The 23,140-nt window shown below is 42.1% G+C and overlaps 1 protein-coding gene across 1 annotated transcript in view; it reads right to left on the minus strand.

Moving 5' to 3' along the window:
- The window catches only part of ZC3H12B (zinc finger CCCH-type containing 12B), a 163,801-nt gene extending 150,919 nt beyond the window's left edge, over nucleotides 1-12,882 (minus strand). Inside the window, exon 1 of the mRNA XM_073599456.1 lies at nucleotides 12,692-12,882. The gene's annotated coding sequence lies outside the window, so the exon portion shown is untranslated. The remainder of the gene's footprint in view (nucleotides 1-12,691) is intronic.
- Between the last annotated feature and the right edge of the window lie 10,258 nt (nucleotides 12,883-23,140).

Here is a 23,140-nt window from a genome sequence, read left to right on the forward strand (position 1 = left end):
GGGTCAATCTCCCTTTAGCCGTGATTATCTATTGAAAGTATCTCACCAAAAATGACATTTTTGTTGCAGGGGATTCCGGAAATCTCACTTGTATCTTAGTGCACACTTCTGGGAAAATCAGTGAGCCAATCACACAAGCAGAAAATTATGTTTCTGGGGGGCGTTCTGTACACAGAACACCTCCAGGTAGCCATACTGCATTTTCAGAAAATTACAGAGCTGCAGATTGAAAAGGAAAGGTAATTTTTAATAACATTCAATTACAATATGACTCGTGTCGCAATTGTATACGTTATATTATTTTTTCTTTGTTTGCCATTTTTTTCCCCCTGAAAGTGGAGTTACCCTTTAGGTGCAGGAAGGCTCTATCTCATATATACCTCCAGGTGCTGCTTCACCTTTTTTTTTTCTACTTTAAGTACAGCTACATGCAGAATTAACTCTTTTCACAATTTGTAAGTGCTTTTGTAATCCGTATACCTTATATTTTTACATGAATATAATTGTATTTTATACTTTGCAACTCGGATTTCAAGAGTTTCTTACAATAAAGTTTGAATAAAAGAAAAAACAAAAAAAAATAATAACTAGGACACATTTAAAAATCATACCCTAGCTCATGCCTAGCTAAGGCAGATTCCACAAAATTCACCCATATATTGGTGAGGCTTTGCCCCGTTTCAATCAGCAGTTCACCAGTGTCACTAAGTGCACGACTCTACAGAACCAGCTGGATCACTGCTGCAGGCATGTTACTTTTTGGAATTGTGAGGTGTTAATTTGACCAACATCTTCCGTATCATAAGCATACATTCTGCTGCATATGGATCAGGATGCAAATGAGACTAACAGGAGAGTTATAAAATAGCTACCATATGAGGAGTCAAGAGAGACCTTCTTTCCCCTTCTGATCATTAGACACATCCAGTATATAGACAAAGCACCAATTGGGATGCTTAACAGTTTAACAGCCGCAGCATTAAACTGGTTTTACTGGTATTGATAAAGTAATAAGGTATGTTTTAGCAATGTTCTGAAAGGCACAGTTATAGTAAAGGGGTTTTGAACAGTGAGATCTGGAAGCAAACATAAGATAACTAGCAGCTGTAGTTGAAAGGACAACATACTGTCAGGCAAGAAGTAAATCTGGCATTCTATCATCATTAGAATGTGATCAGGAAGGATCTACCCACACAAAGTCTACAGAGCAACAAGAAACTCAACATCAGCCATCTAAATTTTATCATAGTGACGGGCCAATGGGAATGTGTGGAGGCAGGAGGTAGTGCCATGACCTGACAAGTGTTGGAGGCTTGCCAGTATTTGGCCATAAAAAGAGGATTTCCATGGCTGCTGCAGATACAGTACGCATGTTTAGTCTCAAATGTTATACATGTGGATTTTTTTTTCTTCGTTTAGCAACAAGGTCACTTTACCTGCTTTACCTTTTAATTATAGCACTAAATAGCTAAAGTTCAGGTTAAATACTTGGGTAAATAAATCAGTGGAGTGACTCGTTCCTCCCTTCCCCTGTCTGGTCTATTCGGAGTTGGCCATTTGGAGATGCAGTTTGTGATATAATCCCAACAATTCTCTGCAAAACTAGTACCCTGGGTAAACACTGCATTAAATATTGATTAGTTGTAAAAAAATAAAAAATAAAAATAATAATAATAATAATAATAATAATAATAATAATAATAATAATAATAATAATTTAGCAAGCAATAAAGAATCCACAGAAGCGGAGGGGAGGGACCCATGTTCTGTATTGTACTCCAAGAAACAATTTTACAGGTAAGTCAAAGCTTTTTTTTTTTTTTTTTTAAATAATATTACAGTATAGGACACAAACATACATAGTCAAAGACCCTCAAGATGCCTAAAAGCAATATATTAAAACAAAGGTTAGCAAAAGAGCCAACTTACCTGGACCCGTTTCGGAAGCAAAAGAACTAATGGAATGTTCTCCAAAACAGTGGACTGTACAACCTGGAAGCTGATGCTTCCTTTGACATGCTGTGATTTTAACACTTTTTTGGTGAGTATATTTATTTGTGGATTATTAATAAATGGTGTGTGGGATAATGCACTGGGCTGGTGGTGTGCCCTCTTTTGTTTTTTTGTTTTTGTAGAGTTATATGTTTTGCTGCCACCAATACAGAAGGCAAAGCCTGCTTGGTGTGTTTGCTGACAATTAAAGTGGATTTTCATTATGGAACAGTGTTGCAGATGTCCATTGTCCCCTCTGATTCTGACAAGGTGTATACAGTATATGTAAAAATGGTCTGTAAGTTATTTAAAAACCTTTGTTAGAAAAATTAGGCATACAACTAATACGCTATGAATATGACAGATTATGAGCTTGAAGCACAGCCTACTGGTGTTTCTCGTTATTGCAAACACATCTAACAACTGCTACTGATGAACTTTTCTATCAATGAAAACTGAAGCTGCAATTCGGAAAACAAACCTATACTATTTAAACAAAATCTAATGAAAGATGAGAAACACACAAGTCACGAACTGACAAACTTGCACGTATGAGCTGGTATATCACAACGTGTTTGTTGGCTTAGTCAACCCTGTTTTCTAAAAACCAACAAATATGTTTTACACATATAGGCAATGTCCCCAACTTACAAACATCCGACTTACATACGACTTGGACTTACAAATGGAGGGAGACAACAGGAAGTGAGAGGAAATCCAATCCAAGGAAGGGAAATTCACTCCTGTAAGAGTTTTCATGGGAAAAAGGTGTCTCCACCGAAGCTTTATCACCAATCCTTGTTTCCATGACAATCCAAAATTTTCAAATCTGATTGTTGCAGAGACAGAAAGTGAGGTGAAATCTTTTGAAAAGGGGCAGAGACAGCAAAACAAACATTACAGGGGTGTTAACCCTTCCCTGTGCTATCCAAAAAAAAAAAAATAAATAAAAACCTTAAAAATATTTGTGTTGTGTATATAAATCATACTCAGCTGGGTACAAACACTCTCCCTCATTTAGTACACATCAATGCACTGCCTGTTTTTTTTTTTTTTTTTGTTTTTTTTTAACCTAATTTTTATTATTAAATTATCAAGAATATAACAATTGATTTGATGCCCTGCCTGTTTTTTTTAACATATTTGAAAGTTACTTTTAATTAAATAATTAAAATTAGTGCTGATTTTTACACTCTTCTGTCTGCATGTCTGAGCTAAGGGCAGATGGATTCCAGGAAGAAAAGGCTACATGAATCATTTGCCCTTGTACAGAAATACTGGGGGGGGGGGGAGCAAAATAAAGCATTGAGACATGGATGGATGGGCGAGTTTGCTTTGGAAACTAAAAATGAAGTAAATAGCATTTTTGTAAAAAGTAACAGTGCACCGCTTGGAAATTCTACATACATAAAATAGCATGCATAAATGAACTGCTGGAATTCATAATCATCAAATTAAACCAAAAAAAAAAAAAAAATTTAACATAAAAAACAATACATGTAATGAGAGGTGATCACCACTACATGACAACCATCCTTAAAAAGTGCTGATAGTGCAAGGATGAATATCAATCTTCCTCCTTAATAAATGCACCCCCGGTGTCCCCAAATGCATAAAAAATTCACATGGTCACCAACAGTGCATCGCACACAACCTCGGCAATGCACTCACCAGATAGATGAAATGTATGTGCAAATACACATCCAATTCATCCGCTCGATGTTCAGACTCCAACAGCTCAGGTGCCGGTGATGCTTTCTCTGCATATAAAGTTCACACCATGGAGCTCCAGAGGCTGCCAATCCGACGTCAGCACGTACAGGCCCTACCCAACGCATTTCGTGCGCACACGCGGCCTCAGGAGTACCGCCTAAGTCTGACATCAATCATTTTACAAAATAGCGTTTTTGGTTTGTGGTTCTCAGATGCAGTGTAGTTCCACTTTAAGCTCACCATTACATTGCAACTATAAGGCCTCATGCACACTTGAGCTAAAAAAAAAAAAAAAAAAAAAAAAAAAAAAAACTTAGCTTTTACAAGGGTTTGAGCTTTTTTTTTGTCCCTGCCTCTAAACTCCCTTCTATGTTAACCTATGTGTCCATGCACACTATAGGCAGAGATAGAAAAATAAAAACCAACACGTGCATTCATGAGGGGAGCTTTTGAGCATAACCAATGCCTGTCGCACCTAAAGGTTTGTAAATGCGTTTTAATGCTTGGCGTGGTTTCATTTCAATGGTCAGAATAAATTATTATTCCAACCAATTAAATTAATAAATGCCCAAGTGCTTCACGTGCCTATATATGCCTGAATAACTGTGGTTTAGGAGCATTTGTGCAGCTGCTTTTCTCCTGCCAGGAGAAAAGTATTTAGAAACATTATAGATTTTTAAGGCTCATTTACATCTCCGTTTAAAATCATAATAATGTTAAAGGTAAAGTCAGAAGGTTTTTTTATCTTGATGCATTCTACACATTAAGATAAAAAGCCTTCTATGTGCAGCAACCCCCATCAAACTTATCTGAGCCCCATCTCTATCCAGCGATGTCTACAAGTTCCTCAGCCATCCGGGGCTCTCCCTCCTCTCCTTGGCTGACACACAGCATTGGTGCCATTGGTTCCTGCTGCTGTCAAAGTCAGTTAACCAATCGAGAGAGAGAGAGAGAGAGAGAGAGAGAGAGAGCTCAACGTGGCAATGGACTGACGCAGCTGCAAAACAGGTAAGTATAGCGATTTTTTTCTTTACAGGGCTAGATAGGTTAGGCTTAAAATGTGGCAGAAAGTAGGTTTAGCGTTAAGCCTGGTACACACTACTAGTTTTTTTTTTTTTTTTATTCAACCCAGCAGGGTTGATTAATAAAAAAAAAAAACCTGACAGCTCAGGAAAAGTCGCTGTACTAACTCTGATGTTAGTACAGCGACCCCCCCCCCTGCTGTGCTATTGTGTTCTGACCAGGGGAACTGCACCCCCACCAGAACACTCCGGTCAGCGCTCTCAGCCATTGGCTGAGAACAGTGATCGGGAGTTGATTGGTAGACTTTTTGATTACACCCCTACGACAGAAGCCGGCCATCTGGCCTGGCTGCAATACACACGGGCCGAATGTCGGCCATTTTTTATTGAACCGATCAATGCCGTCTGACATTTGGTCCGTGTGTACAGGGCTTTAGGTTTTGACTAAACTTCCACTTTAATGCTTACCTCCCTCTCCCCCCCCCCCCCCCTACTGTCCTATTCATCTGCCAGAGAGAAGTGGTGGTATGTGACTCTTCCCTGTCTCCCAGAATGCAGTGCTGCATACTGCAATCTGAATAGAAAATGTAGGTTTCCTATAATAACCTCTCAGAATTGGCATCATTTAATTACACAGTATGCAAACAGAAACAAGAGTGCCTGGCTGAACTGATTAATATAGACATTCTTTTTTTGGCATATAAATATGTTTATACATGAGTCCACTATAACAATGATGAACTCCTGAAATGTAGCAAATAGACTATATTCCTTAACCGCTTGGCATCCGCGCTATAGCCGAATGACGGCTACAGCGCGGACCTACATTCCCGGGAGGACGTCATATGACGTCCTCCCCTGTGCACGCTCCCTGCGCGCGCCCTGCAGGGCGCGCGCCGGGCGCGTTGTGATCACCGAGTCACTGAGACTCGGCTGATCACCGATCTATGTAAGGGGCTGGTCCCGGCCCCTTACCATGTGATCAGCTGTCAGCCAATGACAGCTGATCACATGATGTAAACAAAAGATCGGTAATCGGTTTTTTTTTTTACTCACGCTGACAGCGCGAGTAGAAAAAAAAGCCGATCACCGGATCGGATGTGAGGGACATCGGTCCCCAAGTGGAAGAGGCACATCTGCCTCATCAGTGCCCAATAAAAGTGCCACCTAATAGTGCCCACAGTGCCACCTAATAGTGCCCACAGTGCCACCTAACAGTGCCCACAGTGCCACCTAACAGTGCCCACAGTGCCACCTAACAGTGCCCACAAGTACCACCTATCAGTGCCCACAAGTACCACCTATCAATGCCCACCTGTAGTGCCAATCAGTGCCACCTGCCAGTGCTGCCCATCACTGCCACCCATCAGTGCCCATCACTGCCACCCATCAGTGCCCATCACTGCCGCCTATCAGTGCCCATCACTGCCGCCTCATCAGCGTACATCAATGAAGGAAAAAAATTACCCGTTTAAAATTTTTTAAAACAAAATATAAAAAAATAAACTTTTTTTTAAAAAAAAATTCAGTTTTTTACATTTTTTTAATAAAAAGTAAAAACCGCAGAGGTGATCAAATACCACCAAAAGAAAGCTCTATTTGTGGTGAAAAAATGATAAAAATTTCATTTGGGTACAGTGTTGTATGACCGCGCAATTGTCATTCAAAGTGCGTCAGCGCCCAAAGCTGAAAATTGGTCTGGATAGGAGGGGGGTTTAAGTGCCCGGTAAGCAAGTGGTTAAAGAAAAAAAAAACAACTGGAATATTTAACTGGAAAGAAATCCTGCCACCTGTGTCCTAATGCAGCAATGAGTCATCCCTTTGCTCGGTGTTCAGGTAGGAACTACTAGAAGAGCACAAAGATGACTCACAGCATTGTCTGTCTGCACCGAGATATATCTGCTATGTGGGGTATTCACTGAGTACTGCTACTGTTCTGGGTTATGCAAACAGAAAAAAGAGAAACAGATGTGCATTAAAATAGAAGTGTTAGGGCATACGAGTCAAATGCAATATGGTTTGTGTTGATTCGATTTGCTTCTGTGTTGTTTGTAGTCATCTTTATGAATCACTGAGTTGTTTCAAGCTTTTTATATATTCACGTTGACTTGTATGGGAAAGGAAAGTAGTTCACACACAAATTCCCAAAAGTGAAAATTCTGGACAGGTTAATACTGATTTGTATTTTTAGAGTTCAAAAGTATAATCACTTCAGCTGACAAATCCAGAATTTTCAGAATAAAAAAAATAAATAAACCACTGTGCAGTTACAGCAGCAACAATATAGTTGCCAATTAAAATACCCTGCAGCCAACTTCTGTTTGGCACTATGATAAAGCAGAAGCATAGTGGGTTGGCTATTTGGCTGGTGTAGGAGTGATATAAGATGCTGATCTCTTAGCTGAGTCAGGGATGCTTCTGAAAAAGAGACGCTATTTCCATGTTGAAAAGCTGTGGATCAAAAACAACCATGCTTTTCCTTACAGTTTTGGTGAGGTGAAATATATCCCAGCAAAATGTCCCCAATAGAAAATGTTTACAAATCACTGCATACAGTTAAAGCACACTGCTGAACCAGTCAAAAAAAATAAAAAAAGTCAAATGCATTGCAAGCTCACAGACCATAAGCTTTTGTGGAGAACTGCTAATGCGGAGTATGAAAACAGTGCATTGAGCATTACACTCACTTACTTACTAGGGTCATGAGCTTGTTTATATTTTATTTTTTTACAGTGTAGTTTTTCAAGCTAACTGAAAAAGATGATCAGTTCTTATAGGTAACACAGTTGGAACATGGTGGTTAACTGTACTGTTTCTTATTATGCAGCTTGACCATTCAGGAATGAATCATCTGATCCTACTTCTCAAGACTGTGCAGCCTATTAATGTTATCTCTTATCTGCCAGCATCTCTTTTTCCTGCCACCCACATGAGTTGTAATAGGACATGAATCTGTGACTTTGCACAATTGGGTTATACAGGCAGGGAGCGTGACTATGATTCAGTCCCCAGTGAGGAATCACTTCTATTGTTTAACCACAGGATGGGATTGCAGAAGACTGAGATGGAAGGTAGCTTTGGCCCTTCCAAAAGAAATTGTTTTTTTTCTACAGCAGTAAGACAAAAACAAACACCTGATTCATGTCTCTGCAGAGCTCAAACTATACATGAGCCTACTGAGAACAAATTAGTTAGGCTCAGCATATGGACAGTCAGCCTTGAATCCAAGATCTATATACATTTTTCAGTCCGGTCATGTGACATCATGGGTCGTCTTCCTCTGGAGGTGGACAGGCCCTGAATGGTGTAGAGAATGGTGCCACATCATTAAATGGCACAGTTAACGCTGCTTGAAGTTATGCCAAAAACCTTGTACAAATGAAATAATTGTCTTTATGCTTAATGTGGTTGTAAACCCCTACAGACCACTTTTCACTGCAGGTAAGTCTATAATAAGGTTACCTGTAGCTAGGAGGGATATCTCCTAAACCTGCATGGTTTAGGAGATACCCCCTGTATCAGCATGTGCCAATGTCATTGGCACATGCGCACTGAAGTAACGGCTTGTTCGTGCCATTGCTTCAGCTGTGTCGTTACCGGCGGCTCCCGCGTGCATGCGCGGGAGTAACGTCACTGCAGCACCGGCCAATCACAGCGCTGGAGCCCGCGATACCCAGAAATTACTCCGGGAGACATATCGCCGGGCAGAGCAGTGTAGTGACATCAATGGCGGATGCACACTGCACCCTCAATGGATGGCGTGTTGCCATGCACAAGAGTGGCATCATCATGGCTCAGCCAGTCAAACAGTTGAAGCCCGCAAACCCCGAAGGAAGACCAGGTGAAGATGGAAGCCCTGTCAGCGAAGACAGTGCACTGGAGGGCTTCGTTCTAAGATAAGTCTTTCATAATGTGCTAGCATGTGATGCATACTAGCACATTATGTTATTTTTTGCAGAGGACATTGGGATTTATTTACTAAAGCTGAAGCGTGCAAAATCAGGCTCACGTCTGCATTGAAGCCAATCAGCTTCCAGGTTTTATTGCCAAAGCTTAATTGAACAAGCTGGGGTTAGAAGGTGGTTTTTATGCAGAAGCGTGACTGATTTTGCACTCTTCGAAAAAAAAAAAAGGGGGGGGGGTGTTTGTGTTTTTCATATATATATATATATATATATATATATATATATATATATATATATATATATATATATATATATATATATATATATATATATATATATATATATATATATATATATATATATATATATATATACACATATATACACACACACACACATATCCAAATATCGCCCAAATCGACCTCTCCGCTCTTCTCAAGACCTCCTGCTTTCAAGCTCTCTCATCTCTTCCTCCCATGCTCGTCTCCAGGATTTCTCCAGAGCCTCTCCCATCCTCTGGAACTCGCTACCTCCATCTATCCGGCTATCCCCTACTCTTGCTACCTTCAGGCAATCCCTGAAAACTCATCTCTTCAGGAAAGCCTATCATGTCTCCAACTAATCTCCTACCACTTCCACCAGCTCATTCCCCACAGTTACAACCTTTTGTACCACTTGCCCCACCCTATTAGATTGTAAGCTCTTCTGAGCAGGGCCCTCTTAATCCTATTGTATTGTATTGTATTATAACTGTATTGTCTCCCTTTTATATTGTAAAGCGCTGCGTAAACTGTTGGCGCTATATAAATCCTGAATAATAATAATAATAATAATAATATACATATACACACACACACAGTATCTCACACAATTGAATACAACTCTCACATTTTTGTAAATATTTTTTATAACTTTTCATGTGACAACACTGAAGAAATTACACTTTCCTACAATGTAAAGTAGTGAGTGTACAGCTTGTATAACAGTGTAAATTTGCTGTCCCCTCAAAATAACTCAACACACAGCCAATAATGTCTAAACCGTTGGCAACAAAAGTGAGTACCTGAAAACTGAATATTGAAAACTAAATTCTACTAGTGTATGGCCAGCTTTATCCCTTCAGTAGAAGGTTACTACAACTCACAAACTTGAACAATGTCCTCCAATATTTTCTATTCCAAGTTGCTGGGTGCCTACACACTTACGATTCACTCTTTCACAGCAAGATATTGATGCAAAATTTAGCCCTAAATTTCATGAATCAAATACTGTGATTGCTGCACCAATTCTTTTTGTAATAATAAATCCTTATCCCCTACAATAAAATATTGTAGATATGTAATTTCTGACTTTTATCAAAGCATCTGCACAAAAATAACTTTTGGTGACAAAAGTTAGCACCAAAGGATATATATTGTTAAAGGTAGTAAAGGCTTTATTTTAATTTATACCTATATGTAAGTCTATAATAAAGCTTACCTGTAGGTACAGTAAATATCTTCAAAACGTGCATAGTTTTAGGAGATATTTACTTTAGCAGGCACCGGCGCATGCGCATTGTGCCCTCAATGGATGGCGTGCCGTTCATAGAAAGAGCCGTGCTGCGGCTGTGACTCCTTGTTGGAGTGACGTCATAGCGGCTCCACCAAATGGCGGCTGCCCGCAATCCCGGAAGGGAGACCGGGTGAGAATGGAAGCCCTGTCAGCGGTGACAAGGTGCTGCTGGAGGGCTTTGTTTTAAGGTAAGACTTTCATAATGTGCTAGTATGCGATGCATACTAGCACATTATGACAATTTGCAAGGAATTTTTTTTTTTTGTGGTTTACTACAGCTTTAATACATGTTAGAGTAGGCAGCACGTACAACACCTTTTCCTTTTTCATATACTTTCATAACCAAGATTCACAAAATTGGTATAGAAGGAACAGGATTATTATAGTGAAGAGAATTTTAGGAAATTTAGGATAAAAATAATGTAAATCTCAAATGATTGATGCAAGTTATTGGAAAGCTGTTGTGACTTTTTTGTAAATAAAAATGACCGATTTTGTCCAAACGTATCCTGATCGGTTTTGTCCAAACGTATCCTGAATTTTCGGTTTTGGTTTCAGCAACAAAATTTCCATTCGGTGCACCTCTATTAGATGTACTAGCCCATTTAAATACACTAACAAATTGAAACCAATCTCCAGTTAATACTTTAAGCAGTAACAGTTTGGGGTGACTGTTATTTAAATAAATAAATACATAAAAGCTGATCATTGTAAACACCCCTGGCAGTGGTAAATGGTTCGCCTCATCTGCATAAAACTCATACATTTTGCAGGATAGCTTGTGCTTTTGAAAAAAAAAAAAAAAAACAGACTTACTTGCTAGATCACCAGATTAAATTAGAGGAGCCTAAAAAATAAGCCTATCACATCTAAGAATGGTAAGCTGCAATATAATACAGGTTTGATTTTGGGTTTAATAATGCTTTCAGTGGAAGGAACGAAAGGAAAAGCCATACAGGCACCTCTGTGAAGCAGAATCCCTTTGCTCAGCTTTCCGCTGAGTAGACAAATGATAGGTCCGTGTCCAATCCACTATGCACAGCGGCCATGGACAAAGTTCCGCTCTCCTCTATGGGGCAATCTGGTGGAAACAGACCACCTGTCCGTAGGGTTGTCACCTCATCCCTTTAAACCCGAGCACATATGAAGTACACAGGTTCTGAGGCTAATTTAATGCAGATAAGGCACCAAGTGGTTTGGTTTTAAAGGGATGGAGGTGGCAACTTTACCTGTCCATTTCCTTTCGCTCTGATCCGTCAGACAAATGGAAAAAAGGACCACCATCTGTCTGGTTTTGGTGGACAGGATTGGATGGCGCCTGGTGTCAGCGTGTGTCTGCTGACATCCATAGAAGAGACTGGAGGGTCCAATCAGGTAAGAATGATCTCCGGTGTGTTCGCACAGCCCACGTGCCGAGTCCGCCAGGAAGTGGGCGCTGCGCTAATCACAGGCAGGGAGACATTTCCTGATCTCTGCAGCCGCACATCGGGACAATGTTTCACTGCCTGTGATTAGCGTCGTGCCGACTTCCTGGCAGCTCTGTACGTGGGCTGTGCGAACACACCGGAGATCATCCTTACAACCAGGTCTGCCTGAAAATCTGACAAGATTGATTGGACAGCCCATGTGAAAGGGGCCAAAGGATGTGGAAGAAAACAACTAATGCAGGAAGGAGGAGGAAAAACACTGGTCAGGTATACCTGGAATGAGGAGGAAATAACAGCCATTGGCAATAAAGGAGTTAGGTGGGGGTGAGGTATGTACATGGGACAGAGAAGAGGTGACAGGTAAGTGGTCTACAGACAATAGTGATGTGATGAAGGGGTGAGGGCGGTAGGTAGAAGGTAAGTGGTCTACAGACAATAGAGTGATGGTGATGAAGGGGTGAGGGCGGTAGGTAGAAGGCAAGTGGTCTACAGACAATAGAGTGATGGTGATGAAGGGGTGAGGGCGGTAGGTAGAAGGTAAGTGGTCTACAGACAATAGAGTGATGGTGATGAAGGGGTGAGGGCGGTAGGTAGAAGGTAAGTGGTCTACAGACAATAGAGTGATGGTGATGAAGGGGTGAGGGCGGTAGGTAGAAGGTAAGTGGTCTACAGACAATAGAGTGATGGTGATGAAGGGGTGAGGGCGGTAGGTAGAAGGTAAGTGGTCTACAGACAATAGAGTGATGGTGATGAAGGGGTGAGGGCGGTAGGTAGAAGGTAAGTGGTCTACAGACAATAGAGTGATGTGATGAAGGGGTGAGGGCGGTAGGTAGAAGGTAAGTGGTGTGTGACATAGGATGGAGCTGTCTATATAAACAAACACTTGATGGCTGAGCCTGATGGGGTTTTATTACCTGCATGTGACACTGTGCACACCACAGAACAGTACAGGGTTGTCACCAACAGGCAGTTTTGGTAAAAGGGGGGGGGGGGGGGGGGACATGAAAAGTACAATAAAAAGCAATGTAAAGTGCCATTGGGTGAGGAGTTGAATAGAAAGCTCACCCATTCCACTCACCCCGCTCTCTCCTCATGCCGGGCTCTCTGAGCGCTCCTGCTGTCGCCGAGTGACAAGACTTCCTCTCAGCTCAGGTCCTGCCTTGTACCGGGCTCTATGACAGCAATGTGAGGCCAGACCCGAGGACTAGGGGGCCACACACCGGCCTACACCGAGCTTCTTCCTCCTCCATCCCGAGCCCTGCCCACACTGCTGACGAACAGCCTATCAGGGGAGAGCAGCGAACAAGAGGCGGGCTTATCCACCTTCCACAGCGCAGGAGACAAGCGTCACCACGGCAACCGAGCGGCTGAAGGCGCACACAGGAAAGGATGCTGGAGAAGGACAGTCAGTCCCTGTGATTCGGGTGCCTGCAGGTGGATGATGCCAGGGGTGGATGGACTGGGTGAGGCTGGCACTGTACCCTCAGGGCCTGCCCACTTCTCACCCCTGACACATAATGAGGCCTCATACACACAGGGCAATTGATTTTCTCTTCTGAACACACTAACTTCTGACAGGAAAAATACGCTTAACCACTTAATGACGAGCCTTTTATTTTTTACACTGTTTAAAAGTTAAAATCATTTTTTTTTTGCTAGAAAATTGCTTAGAACCTCCAAACATTATATATATATTTTTCAGACACCCTAGAGAATATAATGATGGTCATTGCAATACTTTATGTCACACCATATTTGCGCAGCGGTCTTACAAACGCGATTTTTTTGGAAAAGATACACTTTTTTGAATTAAAAAATAAGAAAACAGTAAAGTTAGCCCAATGTTTTATTACATTGTGAAAGATAATGTTGGGTATCAATTTACTCTGCCTAACATGTCACGCTTCAAAATTGCGCCTGGTCATGTAATGGCGACAAACTTTGACCCTTATAAATCTCCATAGGCAACGTTTAAAAATTTCTACAGCTTACCAGTTTAGAGTTACAGAGGAGGTCTTTTGATAGAATTATTGCTCTCACTCTAACGATCGCGGTGATACCTCACATGTGTGGTTTGAATGCTGTTTACATATGCGGGCGTGCCTTACGTATGCATTCACTTCTGCGCACGAGCACGGCGGGATGAGGCGCTTTAATTTTTTTTATTATTAGTTATACTTTTTATTTTTTAGTCTTACTCTGTCCCTTTAACCACTTCCCGCCCGGCCTATAACAGAATGACAGCCGGGAAGTGGTTCTGTTATCCTGACGGGGTGTCATATGACATCCAGCAGGATAACATGCCGGTGCACGCCTGCGGGGGCACACAGCGCAGCGATCGCTAGTGTGGAGTGTCAGCCTGACACGCCGCATCTCCGATCGTGATAAGAAGCCTCTGACACAGTCTTCTTACCACGTGATCAGCTGTGACCAATCACAGCTGATCATCGCAAAAACCAGGAAGTGCCGGTAAACGGCATTCCTCGGTTCGCGCAAACAGGGAGAGCCGATCGGCGGCTCTCCCTGTCAGAGGGGGGATCTGTGCTGATGATCAGCACACTGATTATCAGCACAGCCCCCATCAAATGTACCCATAAGCTACCAATCAGTGCCCCATAACCCCCTGTCAGTGTCCAATAAAGTACCAATCAGTGCCCACCACAATGCAAATCAGTGTCCACCATAGTGCCAATCAGTGTCCATCACAGTGCCAATCAGTGCCCAGCATTAACACCTGTCAGTACCTGCCCAATCAGTGCCGCCCATCAGTGCCATCTATTAGTGTCCATCAAGCCACCTATCAGTGCCCAACAATGCCGCCTGTCAGTGCCTATCAGTGCCGCCTGTCAGTGCTACATATCAGTGCCACCTATCGGTGCCCATCAGTGCTGCATATCAGTGCCCATCAATTCTACATATCAGTGCCTGTTAGTGCCACCTTATCAGTGCCAACTCATCAGTGCCCATCGGTGCCACCTCATCAGTGCCCATCGGTGCCAACTCATCAATGCCTGTCTGTGAAGGAGAAAAAAATTTATAACAGAAACGAAGAAAAATGTTTTTTTTTTCAAAAATGTCAGACATTTTTTAGTTTGTTTAGCAAAAAATAAAACCGCAGAGGTGATCAAATACCACCAAAGGAAAGCTCTATTTGTGGGAAGTAAATGATAAAAATTTAGGTTGAGCACAGTGTTGTATGACCGTGCAATTGTCATTCAAAGTGTGACAGCACTGAAAGCTCAAAAATTGTCCTGGACAGGAAGGGGTGAAAGTGCCTGGTATTGAAGTGGTTAAAAAAAAAAAATTGGATCATAGAAAAAAAGCATGACAGGACTTCTTTAATGTGAGATCTGGGGTCAAAAAGACCTCAGATCTCACATTTACACTTAAATGCACAAGAAAAAACCCTCCCCTTTAAGACCATTGGGCGGAAGGGATGCTTGACGTCGCTTCCATCATCCAATGGTATGGAGTCGAGTGGGGGCCATCATTCCCTCACTTGACTTCCATCCTTAAAGGGGAAAGGACCGGATCGTCTCCGCCGCTACCAACGGCTCCGGTAAGTGACGGAGATGACCGGGACACGGCGGGAGGGTGTGGGCAGCGAATCTGCCACAGAGACCACTTTTATCCGAAAGTGGACCGCCCGCCGTTTTTTAAAATACCAGGGTTATGGCAGCTATCTGCTGCCATAACAACGGTATTCAACACCAAAGTAGTGATTTTTTAACGGCGGGGGGCGATCCAGAAGTGATTATCAATGCGCCCAAAACCACGTGTTGCACGCACGTATATAGGCCCTTCTAGTCACATCAAGCGGCAAAGGCATCGGCCAAAATATTAATTTACACAAGCCATTGCAATGAATGAACGCTCAAGCGCTAATCGCATCTACACATGTCAAACATTTTTTCTGCCCAAAAGCTCCTCTCCTGAACATGCTAGTGATGTTTTGTTTTCTTTTTTCAGCACACCTTGCAAACCCTCTCTGTCTGAGGTGTCTGAAAAAAAGGGGGCAGAGAGCTGAAGTTACACATTGCAGAACTCATTGAGGAAAGCTCTGAGAGCTGATGGGGAGCTACACTGAGGGAAAAAAGTATTTGATCCCCTGCTGATTTTTTACCTTTTCCCCTATAACAAAGAAATGATCAGTCTATAATTTTAATGGTAGGGTTATTTTAACAGTGAAAACAGAATAACAACAAAAAAAATTTAAAAAAAACGCATTTTAAAAAAGTTATAAATTGATTTGCATTTTAATAAGTGAAATATATATTTGATCCCTTCGCAATACATGACTTAGTACTTGGTGGCAAAACCCTTGTTGGCAATCACAGAGGTCAGACGTTTCTGTAGTTGGCCACCAGGTCTGCGCACATCTTAGGAGGAATTTTGTCCCACTCTTTGCAGATCCTTTCCAAGTCATTAAGGTTTCGAGGCTGACTTTTGGTAACTCAAACCTTCAGCTCTCTCTACAGTTTCTATGGAATTAGGTCTGGAGACTGGCTAGGCCACTCCAGAACCTTAATGTGCTTCTTCTTGAGGCACTCCTTTGTTGCCTTGGCCATGTGTTTTGGGTCATTGTCATGCTGGAATACCTATCCACGATCCATTTTCAATGCCCCGGCTGAGGGAAGGAGGTTCTCACCCAAGATTTAACGGTACATGGCCCTGTTCATTGTCGCTTTGATGCAGTGAAGTTGTCCTGTCCCCTTAGCAGAAAAAACACCCCCAAAGCATAATATTTCCACCTCCATGTTTGACGGTGGGGATGGTGTTCTTGGGGTCATAGGCAGCACTCCTCCTCCAAACACAGCGAGATGAGTTGACGTCAAAGAGCTCGATTTTGGACTCATCTGACCACAACACTTTCACCCAGTTCTCCTCTGATTCATTCAGAAGTTAATTAGCAAACTTCAGACGGGCCTGTACATGTGCTTTCTTGAGCAGGATTTCAGTCCTTCGCGGCGTAGTGTGTTACCAATTGTTTTCTTGTTGACTATGGTCCCAGCTTCCTTGAGATCATTGACAACATTCTCCTGTGTAGTTCTGGGCTGATTCCTCACCATTCTCATGATCATTGAAACTCCATGAGGTGAGATCTTGCATGGAGCCCCAGACCGAGGGAGATTAACAGTTATTTTGTGTTTCTTCCATTTGCGAATAATCGCACCAACTGTTGTCACCCTCTCACCAAGCTACTTGGCGATGGTCTTGTAGCCCATTCCAGCCTTGTGTAGGTCTATAATCTTGTCCTTGACATTCTTGAACAGCTCTTTGGTCTTGGCCATGGTGGAGAGATTGGAATATGATTGATTGACTGCTTCTTTGCCGTTAAGAGAGTGCTCCAAATCTCAGCTCCTTACCTGTAAAGAAGACACCTGAGAACCAGAACTCTTGCTGATTGATAGGGGATTAAATACTTATTTCACTCTTTAAAATGCAAATCAATTTATAACTTTTTAGAAATGCGTTTTTTTGGATATTTTTGTTGTTATTCTGTCTCTCGTTGTTAAAATAAACCTACCATTAAAATTATAGACTAATTATTTCTTTGTCAGTGGGTAAACATTCAAAATCAGCAGGGGATCAAATACTTTTTTCCCTCACTGTAAGGGACACACCCAACTGTACAAACAAGTGGCAACCGCCCCAACCTATAACTAGCCTGTGCAGTAAGGTGCACATGGAAGGGCAACGCACAACACAAGCAAACAGATTTCCCAGCACACTTGCCAGCCTGCAAAACAACCAAATTGACCCTGTAACCACTTGACTTCCGGAAGATATTACTTTCTTCCTGACTACAGCATTTTTCGATATTTGGCACTGCTCTCCTTTAAGGCTGGGTTCACACTTAGGCAAATTGGATGCGGGTTTCCCTATGGAGCCGGTTCGCACATCTCAGCAGCGGCTCCACTGTGAATTGCACAGAAGCCCTGTACGTCTTTTGGTCCATTTCAGGTCCGAATTCAGCCCAAAATTCGGGCTGAAATCGGACCTGAAACGGTGAATGGAGACGCATCGGGCCCCTGCTGTGAGCTGCTGTGTGTTCTAGTGTGAACCTAGTCTAAAGCCTTGTACACATGATCCGATTGTTGGCAGGGGATTGTGTGATGACAGACTGTTGTGCTAAAATCCGACCGTTAGTACGCACCTTCTGACAATTGTTGTCCAGCTTTCGGCCAACAAATGTTGGATGGCAGGCTAGTAAATTTTCGGCGGATTTTCGTATCGTCTGTACACAAGTCCATCACACAAAAGTCCAAAGTACAAATACGCATGCTCGGAAGCAAGGACAAGCCGGAAGCGGTCAAAATGGAGAATTAACATTCGCGACGTGGCAAATTATGAAATGTCGAAATGCAGCGCACATTCTCTTCTTCTTTGCATTCTCTTCTTCTTAGCTGCTTTGCTGGTGATACTGATGGAGTTATGGCAAACGTATTTGAAAAGGCTTTTTTTTCTAGTGATATCAAGAATAATATTATTATGCTTGTTGTTTTATTTTTTGGGCAAGTTACCACAACACCATTATCCCGTATTTTTTAAGATCAAAAATACAACTATGTTGGTGTCCCTTGTTAATTTTACATTGTATTTTTTAAAATGTAACTGCCTACTCCCAAACTGTCATTTAAAGTAAAACACATAGCCAAGTATTATTCTACACATCCAAATATAAAGAACTTAATCAAAAAGTGCATTCTATGCATACAAAAATATAGAAAATATAACAAATAAAATCATTATTCAACAAAACAAAAAAAAATTAAATAGTAAGAGGGGTAGGGGTGAATTATGTGTAAATTAGCTGTTCTTTCTCCAAGTAGCTCTAGAGATTTATATATAATGTTTTCTAAAATCGTTGGATGACTTGGTATACTAAAGATGAAGGTAAATATAAAGCAGATATGAACATTCTTATTTGGTCCTGTTTTTGGAATGTCTTTATTTTTGGAACAAATCTGGCTTCAAATGTGTATACATGTCAAGTGTTTAGATGTCCAAACCAAACACCCACTCCACACATTAGCAAAGTATGTAGTGCCTTAACATTAGCATGGAGAAGGAAGAGGTGGAAGGAGCTGGCAGTGTTGCTAGGTACCCAAGTTTTGTAGACACAGGCACCAGGGTCAAGATTACATAGTAGTTGCAGTGTGTACATTCCTAGTAGTGTAGGTGTCTGAAGGGCAAGCAGGTTGCAAGCAACAATAGATTGGGTAGGTAAGTATTTACACAATTTGACTAGTAGCTTGACCATAATTGACTATGTAGCCTCAGCCACTTGATCATCGTTCCCTTAATACTTTTTTCTCTTCTTACAAGGTCACAAACTTCAAAGATGCACAATTGGCCGAATGAGTGCAGATATGATGCAGTGTTTATATGATCTGGAGCAAATAAAGGAGGCTACCACTGCTTTACAGAGAAGAATACGTGATTATGTTGACATGCTTGCCAAATTTTAAGTTAATCTGGCCTGGGCTGAAGTTTTGTGCCACTTGTTGGCTCCTGTTTGCACTTTTCATATTTCACATATTTTTCTGACTTTTAAGCCCTGGTTCACATTGACGCTACTTGGAAATCGCGCTACTTCACTTGAAGTTGCGCGATTTCTAAGTAGCAAGATCAGCGCGATTTCAGGTGCTACTTGATAGACATTTGTGTGGCTCCATGCCCAGATGTCTATTGAAGTCGCACCTGAAATCGGCAAAAGTAGTGTAGGAACTACTTTTGCAAATTGGTGCAGCACCACTAACTTGATGTCGCACCAATTGGAACAGTGCCATTGCCTACAATTGGCTGCGACTTGTCATGTCATTTTATCTCTCAAATCGCATGACAAATCGCTCCAATGTGAACCTAGGCTTTAGTGTCCGAGGTCAGTGTTTCTCCACTCCACTACTCTAGGTGCATCATCAGGTCCTGTTTTCTGTATTTTCCTCGGTATAAAAACAACTGTGTGAATTACTAACCTTGAAAATGACATCATCACCTGTGACAAAAGCAAAAAATATCGAAAACAGTAATGTTAATTAGATCTTTATGTGTTTTTAACCACTTCTGCCCCGGACCATTTGGCTGGTCAAAGACCAGAGGACTTTTTACAATTTGGCACTGCGCTGCTTTTACTTGTAATTGCGCGGTCATGCAATGTTGTACCCAAACGAAATTTGCGTCCTTTTTTTCCCACAAATAGAGCTTTCTTTTGATGGTATTTGATTGCCTCGTACGGGGCCCCGAAAACCAAGCACTGCCTTCAGGATTTCTAAGGGCGTAAAATTTTGATTTCACTCCTCACTACCTATCACAGTTTTGAAGGCCATAAAATGCCAAGATGGCACAAAACCCAGCCAAATGACCCCATTTTGGAAAGTAGACACCCCAAGCTATTTGCTGAGAGGCATGTTGGGTCCATGGAATATTTTATATTTTGCCACAAGTTGGGGGAAAATGACAAACTTTTTTTTTTTTTTGCACAAAGTTGTCACTAAATGATATATTGCTCACACATGCCATGGGCATATGTGGAATTACATCCCAAAATATATTCTGCTGCTTCTTATGAGTATGGAGATACCACATGTGTGGGAGTTTTTGGGAGCCTAGCCGCGTACGGGGCCCCGAAAAACCAAGCACCGCCTTCAGGATTTATAAGGGCGTACATTTTTGATTTCACTCCTCACTACCTATTACAGTTTTGAAGGCCATAAAATGCCAAGATGGCACAATCAATGCCCCCCCCCCAAATGACCCCATTTTGGAAAGTAGACACCCCAAGCTATTCGCTGAGAGGCATGTTGAGTCCATGGAATATTTTATATTTTGCCTCAAGTTGCCGGAAAATGACAAACTTTTTTTTTTTTTTTTTTGCACAAAGTTGTCACTAAATGATATATTGCTCACACATGCCATGGGCATATGTGGAATTACACCCCAAAATACATTCTGCTGCTTTCCTGAGTACATCGGACATTTTCCATCGGATTTTCCGACACACAAAGTTTGAGAGCAAGCTATAAAATTTTCCGACAACAAAATCCGATCGCGTCAATTACGACCGTGTGTGGCCAGTTCCGACGCACAAAGTTCCACGCATGCTCAGAAGAAATTCCGAGACGGAACAGCTCGGTCTGGTAAAATTAGCGTAATGGATACAGCACTTTCTTCACGCTGCAATTTTTTAAATAGTTTAATACAGCGCACTCTCTTCATCTTTATAATGTGAGAAGAATGAAGTAGTTTTGCTGCTCATATTCACACAGACTTCTCACAAACTTCTTTCTTTATTATTTATCAGGATTCCCTCAATATATTTTGATTTGTCAAATCTGACAAAATTTCTTTTTTGTTGTTTTTTATTTATTTTTTTTTTTTGGAAGGCTGTTTTTTTTATTTTTTTTAGGGTTGTATTTTTTCCAAGGCTGTTTTTTTTATTTTTGTTTTTTTGTGTTTTATTCCATAATATTTTTGTGTGTGTTTTGTGTGTCAAGTTACCACAACACCATTGATATCTTGTATTATTTAATCTCAAGGAGATTGTTTGGTGTTGGTGTCTCTTGTTAATTTCACATTGTAGTTTTGAAATGTACCTGCCTCCTCACAAACAAACTGTCCTTTTTGAAGGAAAACACACATGGGCAAGTATACTTGAAACAAAAATTCCTTTATTAAGGGCTCAGAACCAAACAAAGAGGGAGGCAACGCTGGAGAAACAGCAGAAATTGGTGAAGCCTTTGACCTCCAGGGCACACATCAATTATTTTACAGCAAAATTGGTGGCCTTAGGAATTCATATCTAAGGGACTGCTGTCTGGTCCAGAAGTCCCAGAGATCTGGAAAGCAGCAGATGACATCTGTGTCCCCAGGCTGTGGTACTACAAGAGGCTGCATATTTTGCCAGACCAGACTGAACCCAGGGCCATCACTCTCTGGCCTTCCTTCCACACTGTGGCTCTGGTGTTGGAGATGTGGAGGAGGAGGAGTAGGACCTGGAGGAGGAGGAGGAGGAGGACCATGTGTGAGGTCACAAATGTGGGTAGAACATCTTATTTGGCCCCTCAACCCCTTATTGAGAGCTTCCAAAATTAAGAACTCACACAGGTCGTTGGCCCTCCTCCATCTGCATCATTTTGCAGGCAGTTATGCCAGCAAAGTCCTCCTCCACACTGTGGGGGGTTCTCAGGGCCTCCGTAGCCTTCCAAAAGAGGCCTATAGCAGCCTACTCCAGGTTAATCCTCTTCCTGCCACTTTGTCTTTGAAGGCGGAGGGTAGGGACCTGGGTATCAGGCAGCCTGCTTGGCCCGGCCACCTCCTGGCTGAGACTTCCCTGTGTATGAAAAAGGGACATGGTTTTAGTTTTTTCTTCATCAATCACAATCATAAATTAGTACTCCAAACTAACATCTATTTCACATCATTGATTGGACAACCAGAAATATTTAGAGGAATGCTATACCTGGCTCAAGCTGGGCTCCTCCACATGTTGCTGCCTGGAAGGCCCAGGTTGGGTGTCAGAAGCCTCAGCTGGGGGGGGAAGGAAGCGTGGAAGGAAGAGTGGAGAGTGCTGGCCTGGGTTCAGTCTGACCTGCCAGAAAATGCAGCCTGTCATAGTACCACAGCCTGGGGAGATAAATGTCATCTGCAGCTCCTGATCTCTGGGAATCCTGGACCTTCTTGTGCTCCCTTAGATAAGTGCTCCTCAGGCCACCAATAAGAACCTTCAAATAGGTGATGTCTGCCGTGGGGATCACCGTCTTCACAAATTCCAATAAATTATCCAGCGCTGCCTTCCTCTTTGTTTGGTTCTTATATTCGGGGTGGTTTATCTGCCACAGACAGGGCAGCTCCCTGAACATATCAATGAAGATTGGCATAAAGTCCTTATCTTTCAAGATATCCATTTTCACTGCAAGACACAACACAAGACAAACCCTAATGTCAGCCTAAAGTCTCCTAAACTTGTGCAAATACAGGCCTCAATCTAGAAGCAGCATAGGCCCAATGTTAAATGTTACCTTCGTTATCACGATCGGCGCCTCTGTTACTCCTTCCTCCGCTCACAGATCGTACGTACTACGCACGCGTGTTACGCTTTATAGACACTGCACATGCGTGAAACTCCGCCCGCCCCTGACGTTCTTTCTAGTCTATTCCCCGCCCCTTCTCGTTCGTCGCAGTGGGGAAGAGCACATGGCGGAGACACAGCAGGTGTCTGATAATTACACCAACGAGGAGGAGGAGAAGGAAAGCCCAGAGGCAGAAACATCCCGATCCAGAAGGAGACGATATAAGGCATCAAATATGTCCTTTGGGGAGATGTTGGAGATGGTCGACATAATGAAGATGGCCGACTATGACGGGAAGTATGGACCTTACCCCAACCCCAATGTCAGAAAGGCCAAGATCATGGCGAAAGTGGTCAAAAGTCTGCACCGGAATTTCGGGGTACGACGATCGAAAGATCAGTTCAGGTGGTCGGACCTCAAATTAAGAGAGCGCGAGCAGTACAGAAGGATCCGGA

This window comes from Aquarana catesbeiana, linkage group LG09 (genome assembly GCF_042186555.1).
Source record: "Aquarana catesbeiana isolate 2022-GZ linkage group LG09, ASM4218655v1, whole genome shotgun sequence".
Taxonomy (NCBI): Eukaryota; Metazoa; Chordata; class Amphibia; order Anura; family Ranidae; genus Aquarana; species Aquarana catesbeiana.